Source organism: Rutidosis leptorrhynchoides, chromosome 7, assembly GCF_046630445.1.
Source record: "Rutidosis leptorrhynchoides isolate AG116_Rl617_1_P2 chromosome 7, CSIRO_AGI_Rlap_v1, whole genome shotgun sequence".
Taxonomy (NCBI): Eukaryota; Viridiplantae; Streptophyta; class Magnoliopsida; order Asterales; family Asteraceae; genus Rutidosis; species Rutidosis leptorrhynchoides.
Window position 1 is genome coordinate 148,744,890 of NC_092339.1, and position 11,724 is coordinate 148,756,613.

Below are 11,724 nucleotides of genomic sequence, written 5' to 3' on the forward strand. Positions count from 1 at the left end.
ATCTATCTATATTCATTGTATTCTATTTATACCATTGATTAGAGAACGGTGGCTAAAAAAATTTGTATAGTAATTCTTTAAAATTTATAGATAATGTATGTGTTATATATTAAGGAACCATATATTAAGTACACATGTTTTATCTACCTTGCCAACTAACAGTATGTTAATGGACGCATGTTACATTTACATTGTTAATGATAAAAAAAAAAGATCAAAAACATGTAGACGTTATACTAAGTGAAGGATTGTCAATGTACATGTTGAACAATAAAATGAAACGATAAAATGCATGTAAAAGTTTGTAATTGACTTCAAAATTTAACATTGAAAATTGTTCATATTAACCCAGAGTTTATGAAAAGATGTTTTCTTTACTTTGACAACCTCAATAAATAGCAGATTCTTCTGATATCCGAAATATGAGCAACGAAAGCTGACTTGATACGAATAACATAAAAATAACTATAAGTACATGTTTGGTAACGCTTTCATGAATGTTATAAATTTATATAGATAACTGCAATATAAATAAAATAACATGATTGTACGAACATGTTGCTATAGGTGTTGTAGAACTTCCTTGTACACTACGTTTTTAGTAGTCTTTGACACTTCATTCTCCTTGTTTAAGAATTGGCCAATTATAAAAGCTATGATGTAATACACTTTCAATGCAACAACATTTTCAATGCAACAATGGCTCCACAATCCCAAGCAAAAATATATTCTCAACCTGTTGAGTCAATAATTCAACTTCATTTGGTTCAATATTCCCTGAACGTGAACAAAATAAACAACGATGAAGTCTTAAGATATAAAAACGAAAGAAACAAACAAACGCTACAGAAGAAAAACTAACCCGTTTAGTCCTTTATGTATACTGTTGTAGAATTACATTAACTTGACATGCATTAAACCACGAGCAACAATCAATTTTACTTTCGAGTTCTGATTAATTGTAGTATGTCATGGTTAAACCGGATCAAATTGGATTCGGTGATGGTTTAGTAAATTTAAGTAAAAGTAAAGTTAACTTTCAATCATATGCATAAGTTTGAATGCATAATAACTTATGTGTATGTCTTATTTATTCTCTAAAAAAGAAACAGATATAAAGATCTAAACAGTGATTGAAGTTTTTCATAACTTGTAATAATTCAAAATCAAACGACAGTCCATTTCTCCTCATTGTAAAACTTCTATTTCATTTATAAAAAAGGCAAAAAAAATGGGTCATAACCCGACCATAACCGTTTGACCTATTTGGCCCATGACCCGTTTTAATCCATTCGACCCATTTGACTGCTACTCCTGTTTCGACCCGTTACCCAGCCTGAGCCATTTAGACCCGTTTAAAGATTTGACCCGTTTGACTCATGGACCATTTCTACACAAACCCATTTTAATCCATTACCCAAACCGATCCAACATTAAACGTTTGCCAGGAATTTAAAATAAAATGATGGAACTGAATAATATTGAAGAAAATTAAGGCATTCACTTCAATCGAAAACCCTACATCAATTAGCGTTCATTCAACCTGACGTACTAATATCTTTTTATAATCATCATAAGAAAGAAATAAGTCTTACCGATCATATTTGAGCGTTTAATAAGAAAGAAATACTAATTTGTGCAATTTGACACGCTTTGATGAAACATATTAGCAGCAATAGAGAAATAACAATAACAACAACGGAAGAGTAATTTTCTGTAGACGAAGAAGACGACCACGGCGACGACGACGACGAAGACGACGACAACAACAACAACAACAACAACAACAATAATTATAATAATAATAATAAACATCAGTAGCAGCAATGACCCGAATTAGAAATAAGGCTGAAATTATGACCCAGTAGACAGCAATAGTGGCAATCTTGACCCGTTTCCCACAAGTAATGACATAGTCGACCCATATCCATAAAACAATAACTATTATGACCTGATAGATAACACCAGCATAAATATACATAAACACCTAATATATAAATCAAACGACAGTCCATTTCTCCTCATTGTAAAACTTCTATTTCATTTATAAAAAAAAGAAAAAAATGGGTCCTAACCCGACCATATCCGTTTGACCTATTTGGCCCATGACCCGTTTTAATCCATTCGACCCATTTTACTGCTACTCCTGTTTCGACCCGTTACCCAGCCTGAGCCATTTAGACCCGTTTAAAGATTTTACCCGTTTGACTCATGGCCCATTTCTACACAAACCCATTTTAACCCATTACCCAAACCGACCCAACATTAAACGTTTGCCAAGTATTTAAAATAAAATGATGGAACTGAATAAATATACATAAACACCTAATACAGTAATTTAACACCATTCTATATATGTATATATAAACAAATCGAGCAGTTTTACATTACTTTAACTTCAGCATATACATAAACAAATCCACCTACTGGAGCAGTTTAATAATAGTAAAATGACACATGGACAAAACCGTATGAAAATATAACTATCAATATATTATTCACACATGGTAAAAAAATAAATAAATTAAAATAGAACAATAGGAAAATCAATATACCTTCAGCTTTTTAAAGTAACAATAATACCGTTGATACAAATATTCTCACCAGCAGCTTCAGTTAAAAATTTCAAACATGAACATAAATAAAATGAAAGTAATATAGTGTCAAATAACAACTTAAGTAATTACAAAAAAACCCTCAAAATATGTTGGTATCTCGTATCCAAATCAATGAAACTAATTCGATAATTGCAGTCAGTTATTTTAGGTAGTGATTATGTGATCCCAAAATATCAGCGACTTTGGTGACATCCGCAAGTTATTAGGTAGTGATAATGTGATCCCAAAATTGTAGCGAAACTGTTGTCAGTTATATCAATGATATGGATCTTTATTTTAAATTTTACTCAAAAATATAAATTTTAAAATTTTAAAAAACACATTTTTAACAATTTAACATTTTAAGGAAAACATTCTTCACTGTTTTAAGATTAAACTTCAAAATTTATATATTATACATATAAAAAAACTCACAATTATGAATTTATGAATGGCTAACATTAACAATGAATAAGACTATGAACTGATTTCATATAACAATTACCTACACAATAGAGTCTAGTCCGGCTACCATGGTGAATTGAATATGAAGATATTGGAAAACAACTACGTATTTACCAGCATATGAGTAAATGATTACCTGCAAAAAGAATACAAAGTTGAAAAGACTGAAATAGATTTGTTAAACACAAACTGTGTAACGGTGGTTTATACACCTAAACAAAGTTGAATAAATATAATACAGTTATTATTTGTAAAAATAATATATTTATAATTCAGCAATTGAATCGTTCGTCAACCTTCCGATAAACATATAAAAGGACCAGGAAATATTCAAGCAAGTTCAAGCAATTTATAGTATTTTGAAAAGGCAGATGATCGGTATGAACCGTCGCCGTCCGCTAACAGACTTATTCACCATAGAAATTTCCAGCTATATTTTAAGAAGTCGCTAGGTTATATGAAATTTATACCGTTATGTGTATGAAAATATGGCGGATTATTTAGTGATGTCCGCGTCATCTATTACGGCGACTGGAGGCCATAATCACCGCCTTGAAGATGAGGTTTGCCCAATTTTGAAGAAAGAGGAAGTGTGTTTATCTGAAGAGAGAGGAATTGTATAATGAATGTGGTAACTGGTCGTGGATTTATTAATTCTTGATTTAATTGTTTAAGAATTGGCCAATTATAAAAAGACAGATGGCAGGCTATGAGTAAAAGAGAGTAAGTAGTAGGGTAGAGAGCCACGTGGCATATGCATAAGAATTATAATAGGTTATAGATTTATTGGTTTTAATCGGTTCCTGTTAAAAGACGGTTTAAAATAAATCCGTTTTGTTTTAGTTTAGTTTTTCAAGGTCGGTTTCCGGATTTTATATGATTTTATATGTTTAGAATCGGTTTTCCAATTTTAATTTTAATATCGATTTTTAAGATTCAACGTCGAACGTCGATATAAAACATACAAATTATTTTTGAGTAAGCGAGAAAACCCTCATATGAACGAGCATATTCTCCAAGCACGAATTATTTTTGACTAAGCGAGGAAAATCTCCTTAAAAACATATTAAAAACATACATCAACTATTTTTTTTAAGCAATACACCTCTAAAATTTAAAATATAGATGCTCATTATAACTTAATACAGTCTTATCTATAAGTTTTATTAAATTTCTAAAAAAAAATGACATCATAAATAGGCTTTTCTCTTAATTAAAAAATGAAAAAATGGAAGAAGAAAATTTAATCAAGTTAAATGACATCATTAATCATTTATTTAATTTACAATTAAACATATAATCTTTACAATTATATTGGTTTCAAGGGTCAAGAAGATAAGCTCATTTTTTCTAAATTCAAAATAATAACCCCTACGAAAAGACACCCCTTTGAAGATGCACTCCTCAACAGCTTCTTCTTCTTCTTCCTTTCAGGTTAGGGCTTCCTTCTCTGTTTTACACATTTCCGAACGAATCATCATCATCATCTTCTTCTTCTTCTTCTTCTTCTTCTTCTTCTTCTTCTTCCTTTCAGGTTAAGGTTTCTTTTCTCCAAATAATTTAGGGTTTATGTGTTGTTACTCAATTATTACTTCTAATCTCAGTTATTACTTCTAATCTCCGCTTTCTGTGATTTTATTGTTTAAGATTGCATATGACCTTCTTTATTTACGTTTTCAATCTCATCTCCTTTTTATTTTAATAAAGTAACCATTTTCATGTGTTTAGGTTTAATCTGTTACATTTTTTAATTAAATCTCTATGTAATACTAAATTTCATGAATTGCTACATGTTAAACACTTTAAATTTCTTACAGCGGGTGATAAATTTTCAGGTTTCGGCTGATATATACATTCGTTGTTTTCAATGAAGAAGAAGCAGAAAATGGGAGCGGTTTCTGTCGCTTCTGATGTGGTTGCTACACCTGTTGTTGATCTCAAAACATTAAGAAGTTAAAAGACGTCTTCCATGGATTATATACTGGTACAAAAGGTTAGTGGTTAAATGGTGATTATTGAGTGCATGAACGGTGTTCGATGAAATATCTGAGACAAAAAGAGAACATGGTATCAATTATAAATTGCCTCTATATTTTTCTAGCCAAATTGCTCATGTTGTCGTGTTGAAATCCTTAATTTGGATTTAAGAAAGACTATTGATGAGATTGTTGACTCAATAATAATATTAAATTATGAATACATCAGTGTTATTATTACATGTAGCAATTCTAAAAACTGTGTAACTAATTACTACATACCATTGGTTGGATGCAGCAAGTGTATGTTGTCGTGCTTATTGGTGTTTAAATGCTTATTACTTGAAGTTATTAGAATCTCTCTCTCAATGTGTTCAAATTCAGAATTAATATAATGTAATAGTATGATCCATTGTAATATGGGGATGATTCTCACACACACTTTTTTGATCCTCACACACCAATTGAGTATTATTAGAAGAGTAAAAGGTTAAAATAGGTGTGTGAGGATCAAAAAAGTGTGTGTGAGAATCATCCCCCATTGTAATATAGCTGATGACCATTTGTATTACAATGATAAATGTTGGTGTTATGATTTTTCACAACCCATCTACCAATCTGACCTAACACCATGGTATAGTTGCTTAGGCAGTCACTTAATAGTGACTTAATCCTGCTATTTGTATCTAACTGCGAGGTTAATCATTTGAGTTGGTTCTTGACTATAACTATTATATTTGTTTGGTATTCGAAAGATCTTTTCAAATAACTTGATGACAATGCTTATGTAGCATTTGTTGGTTGAAACATGCAATATAATTTGCTTATATGGGTTCTTTTAAGCAATAGTTATTGTCTTATGGTAGTTTGGGTCAGTGTTGTTGTTTTATGAGTAAAAGAGTAAAAATAAACTAATTGTACATATAAATGAATGTTGGTAGTAGCACAAGTATATTACAAATTGTTACATGGATTGTAAAACTTTGAATATACTTTATTTACCAACTTTTTTAATAACTAGAGTGTATCGGGCCGCGCGAAGCCGTGGCCGAGTTCTGATTGTTTTTGGCTATCATTTTAATGAAGTTGTGCGGGCCCAAATAGATACGCTTACTAACACAACGGTTCCTACTAATTACATACATTTTTAGTTTACTTATCCGACTGTTTATTATACAAAAGAGACACACTTACTAATATAGCGGTTATATAGTCAACACTAACTAAATATGCAGACAAAATGGTTGCGCTAGTTAGGTTATTTTATCATACGCATGGTTGTTTTAGGTTGTTGCTTGTTTTAGTGATCATTCTTTCATTTTTTGGGGGGTTCATTTCTTCAGTTTGGTGAAAGATCTCTCAAGATGAACACATTGGTTGTCTTTTCTTGTTCCTTGCTTGGTTTACCTGAGATAGGCATCGAGCTGCTGCTGCTGAAATCTTTGCTAGATAGTTTGTCTGTGAAATTCGAATGAAATAATGATATACCTGAATTCAGAAAATTACATCTAATAAATAGAAATAAAAAAAACACACTCGACAATACTAATAAATCAAATTGAGATACTAACTTATCGTCACACACCTGATTGTGCTTCGCAGGTGTAACCTACTAACTCGTTGGCATTGTTTAAAAAAATTGTGAGCATTATATAGAGAAGATATCACTATGAGGAAGCACATGATGATCTTAAAAAGTCAAAGAACATTGTTATCCAAGCATAGACCTATATGCAAAAGAGAAAGGAAGTCTGGACTATTAGCGGATTTATGAGCAACAACATATCTATGGCTGTTTTTTGTGTGATATGAATAAATGAGTTAGAATGTTTTAGAGGTTATTGAGTTACGAAAATAGACCACCAAGCTGCTACATCAGCAACTGCTGCTATGTTGCTATTTAATTCAGCACTGTACATCCTCACTGTACAGTTTTGCGAACACTTAAAAATGCATTTATACTCGACAAAGCCATACATATAATATACCATTTTAAAGCTTGATAGATCTACTTCGTAACCCAGTTATTAGTTTTTACCAAAACTAACTCATGTTAATTTTGCGAGTCCACAAGGTAGGCCAGATAATCATTTTTGACATTTATACCAAATGAGTCAAAACATACCCTTTTACCAAATTGCACCTTCAACTCATTTTTAAAATACCCAATTTACTTGATACAACGTATGGGACGTATCTAAATTGACAAATGCCTAATTTGACACCCGGTTGGTCAAACGGGTCGAACTCACCCACATGCACACAGAAGAGGATTTTAACATTATAACATCCAAAAGACTATCATTTCCTTTCAAAATTCAGTAGTATAAATATATACAAACCATCGTATGATTACAAAATCAATATACCTAAAACAACCCAACCCGTATTCAACCGGATAATTTTTTTTTATATTAATATAAACCAATAACGCGCCATTCGATAAATCGGAAGATGTAAACCATTACATAATCCCATTTAAACGTGCAATGTTTTAATGTTTACAAAAGGCACGAAGGCCATTAGTCAATTGTAATACAAGTTCGACCCATAGATGATAGTTTTAAACCAAACGACACTCGAGCATGGTTTGGGGCTAAACTACCCAAAACTATATCAACTTCCAAAAGCTTCATCCAAAGCATCCCCTATCAAAACAAAGCGGGAGGCCCCTAATCCAAATGAACACCCTTACCCTTGTCTACGCCAGAACCTAAAAGAGTAAACAACGAGAGGGTAAGCAAAACGCTTAATGAATGCAATAATTATACACATACATATATAATATACCTACTTGCAAACACATACTCACATACCGCATACATGCTAGCAATACAATTAGCATACCATCGCAAGTACAAGCTAAAAGTCTCCAATACCGCAACTAGCACAATCAATAGCATAAAAATCGACAATACAATACGCTACAAATACAACGCACAACCATGGTTAACCATACTCGCGTCATGGTGCTACCGGCTCTTTGGTTCACACCATACGCATCGGTTATCGGCTCTTTGGTTCACATCACAACCCGAGTCATACTCGCTATAAGTGCTACCGGCTCTTTGGTTCACACTATAATAACTCGTGTCGTAGTGCTACCGGCTCTTTGGTTCACACTACAACACACGTACTACGATGCTACCGGCTCTTTGGTTCACATCATAGCACAATCGCACATACTATGGCACTACCGGCTCTTTGGTTCATACCATAGCATACAAATAAATACATTATATACATACGCATATAATTATTCCACTCACCTTATCGTCTTTGGTGAACTAGGAAATCAAGCTCGCAACCTTCAATGTAATGCACCTATCACATTATGCATTTAATTAACATACAAACTAGTGGAATTAACCACCAACACTTACTCTTGAGCATTTGATGACCTAATGCATTAAATGACTCCCATCCACCAAAACCGCCCATTAATGGCCATGACTCGTCATAAATCACTAAAAGCTAGTGATTAGAGTCTACTAACTCCAACTAACCCAAACTTAGAATATTTCATACCCATCTCTACCAACTAGGTCAACGTTTCCCATTTGACCCATTTTAGCATGTTGACTTACAAGTTTTGGTTAAACTTAACCCATTAACAAATCTTTCATCGTTTACAAGTGTATTAGTGACTAACAACACAATTTAACACTTACAAATCTCAATTCATAAGACCAAAACCCTATATCATAGCTATTAGGGTTTTCGTACATCAATATTACCCAAATTCACCCATTTAACCCCCAAATGGGTCTTACAAGTCTCAAATGAACAAAACCCTAGCCATAATTTAACTAAAACTTAAAACATGGAGTTAAGACTTACCAACACTATCCACTCGTAGCGAAGAACGAGGGGAACAATATTACCTCTTGCTCCTAAGATCGATTCACAATTCCTCACCTTCAAATCTTAGTTTGAATCTAAGTGGGTTTTTAGTTTTAGAGCAAAATGAAGAAAGAAAAGAGAACAGAATTGAATAAAGATGGATAAGTGGTTGAGATTTAATGTCCCAATCAGATCCATACGTGAAAAGATGAAAATACCCTTGGACCACCCCTTTTTAAATAAGAAAAACGGGTCAGATCTGCAGGTTTGTCGCGGCGCGACTTCAATTGCTGCGGCGCGGCAATACACTAGATTTTCGAGCTGTTTTAATCCACTCCTGATTTTGGTTTGCTTTATGTGTCGCGACGTGCCCAGGAACCTCGCGGCGCGGCAATGGCCTACAACTGACCATTTTGACAACTTAACACAACTATTGATTTATTCGACTTGTACACCTCGTTCACGCTTCCTATATATATATATATATAAACTTCGTATTTAAGTCTCACATGACTTAATACTATCAAAACCCATGCATATACTTATACATGCATACATTCTCAAACATATATATATATATATATATATATATATATATATATATATATATATATATATATATATATATATATATATATACACACACACACACACACACACACACATCAACTAACACTTTATTTCATTTCATCACATAAACGAGCGAACTATAAACGTTCTAACGATTAAATAAGTACCTTAAGACACGTATGAAGAAAACAGGGTGTTACAACTCTCCCCCACTTGAATCGGAGCGCGTCCTCGCGATCCAAGCCGCATGACAAGTCAGAAAATACACCAATACAAACTCTTCGGGTTCCCATGTAAACTCGGAACCCTTACTACGACTCCATTGAACTTTAAAAGTTCTCACCTCTTTATGTCTCAACCTCTTTACCTTTTCATCGAGTATAACAATCGGCTTCTCAACAAACTCTAACTTGTTGTTTAGTTCAATCTCGTCTAATGGTACCCATGAAGAATCATCCGCAAGACACTTACGGAGATGGGAAACATGAAATGTATTATGGATCTCCGCAAGCTCTTCGGGTAAATCCAAACGATACGCGACTTCACCAACACGAGCTAAAATCTTAAAAGGACCGATAAATCGAGGAGCTAACTTTCCTCGTTTTCAAAACCGAATAACACCTTTTCATGGCGAAACTTTAAGCATTACCATGTCGCCTTCTTGGAATTCGATCGGTCGCCTTCGTTTGTCGGCATACGACTTTTGTCTATCTTGAGTCTTTTTCAAATGCGCCCGAATCATCTCAATTTTGCTATTCGTCTCTAAAACCAAATCGGTACTCCCGATTTCTCTTTGTCCCACTTCACCCCCAACATATAGGAGTCCGACACCGACGCCTATAAAGCATCTCATACGGTGGCATTCCAATACTAGCATGATAGCTATTGTTTTACGAGAATGCCACCAAAGGTAAGTGCTCATCCCAACTACCACCAAAATCGATAATATACGTTCGTAACATATTCTCCAATGTTTGATTCATAGGTTCGGTTTGACCGTCCGTTTGAGGATGGTACGCCGTGCTCAATTTCAATTGTGTACCCATATCTTCATGAAACTTTTCCCAAAACCGAGATGTGAAACGAGTATCTCGATCCGAAATAATAGATATAGGAACCCCATGCCTTGATATCACTTCCTTGATAAACAACTTAGCCAAAGTCTCCGACGATATCGCTTCCCGAATGGGAAAAAACAAGTCACTTTTCGTCAGTCGATCAACTATCACCCAAATCGAATCAAATTGGGTTCTCGCCGTCTTTGGTAACTTTGTAATGAAATCCATGGTAATGTGCTCCCATTTCCATTTCGGGATTTCTAGCGGTTGTAACATACCATACGGCTTTTGGTGTTCGGCTTTAACTTGCAAACACATGACGCATTGGTCAACATACTTAACAACATCACGTTTTATGCCCGGCCACCAATACTCCTTCCTTAAATCAAGATACATTTTCGTCGCGCCCGGATGAATGGAATACCTTGACTTATGTGCTTCATCGAGTAGCACTCGTCGGAAATCTCCCATTCTAGGCACCCACACTCGTCCTTGAAAGGACAACAAACCATGCGGGCCTAAGGTAATAGACTCTGTTTGGCCCACGATTCGTTCCTCATGTTTGTTGTTAACAAAAGCTTCAATTTGAGTATCGCCAAGCTTTATATGAAAATTGTTAGTAATAATCATACGTAACGATCCTACTCGTATCACCGGATGTTGACTCTTCCGACTTAATGCATCCGCGACCACATTCGCCTTACCCGGATGATAAAGTATTTCACAATCATAATCTTTTACCACATCCATCCATCTACGTTGACGATAATTCAAATCTCGTTGATCAAAAAGAAGTTTCAAACTCTTATGATCCGAATAAATCATGCACTTAACACCATACAAGAAATGACGTCAAATTTTCAACGCATGAACCACTGCCGCCAATTCAAGATCATGAGTCAGATATCTCGTTTCGTGTTCCTTTAATTGTCGAGAGGCGTAAGTGATGACTTTACCTCTTTGCATTAAAACACACCCGAGCCCATTTAAAGATGCATCACAATAAACTGTCATGTCTTCTACCCCTTCCGGCAACACTAACACCGGAGCTTGACATAACTTCTCTTTTAATAATTGAAAAGTAATTTCTTGCTCATTTTCCCAATTAAATCTCGCGTTCTTTCTCGTTAATTTTGTCAATGGAGAAGCGATTTTAGAAAAGTCTTGGATAAATCGACGATAATAACCGACCAATCTGAGAAAACTTCAGATTTC

General features: G+C 34.2%; 1 long non-coding RNA gene across 2 annotated transcripts; it reads left to right on the forward strand.

The window, feature by feature from the left end:
- The first annotated feature begins 4,392 nt into the window (after positions 1 to 4,392).
- On the forward strand, positions 4,393 to 5,261 carry LOC139858486 (uncharacterized). 2 transcript variants are annotated; one of them, XR_011762964.1, is made up of 2 exons: positions 4,393 to 4,496; positions 4,898 to 5,261. It is a non-coding gene; the product is annotated as an uncharacterized lncRNA (long non-coding RNA). The 2 variants fall into 2 exon arrangements; XR_011762965.1 differs by lacking the exon at positions 4,393 to 4,496 and adding an exon at positions 4,575 to 4,596.
- Positions 5,262 to 11,724: the final 6,463 nt, after the last annotated feature.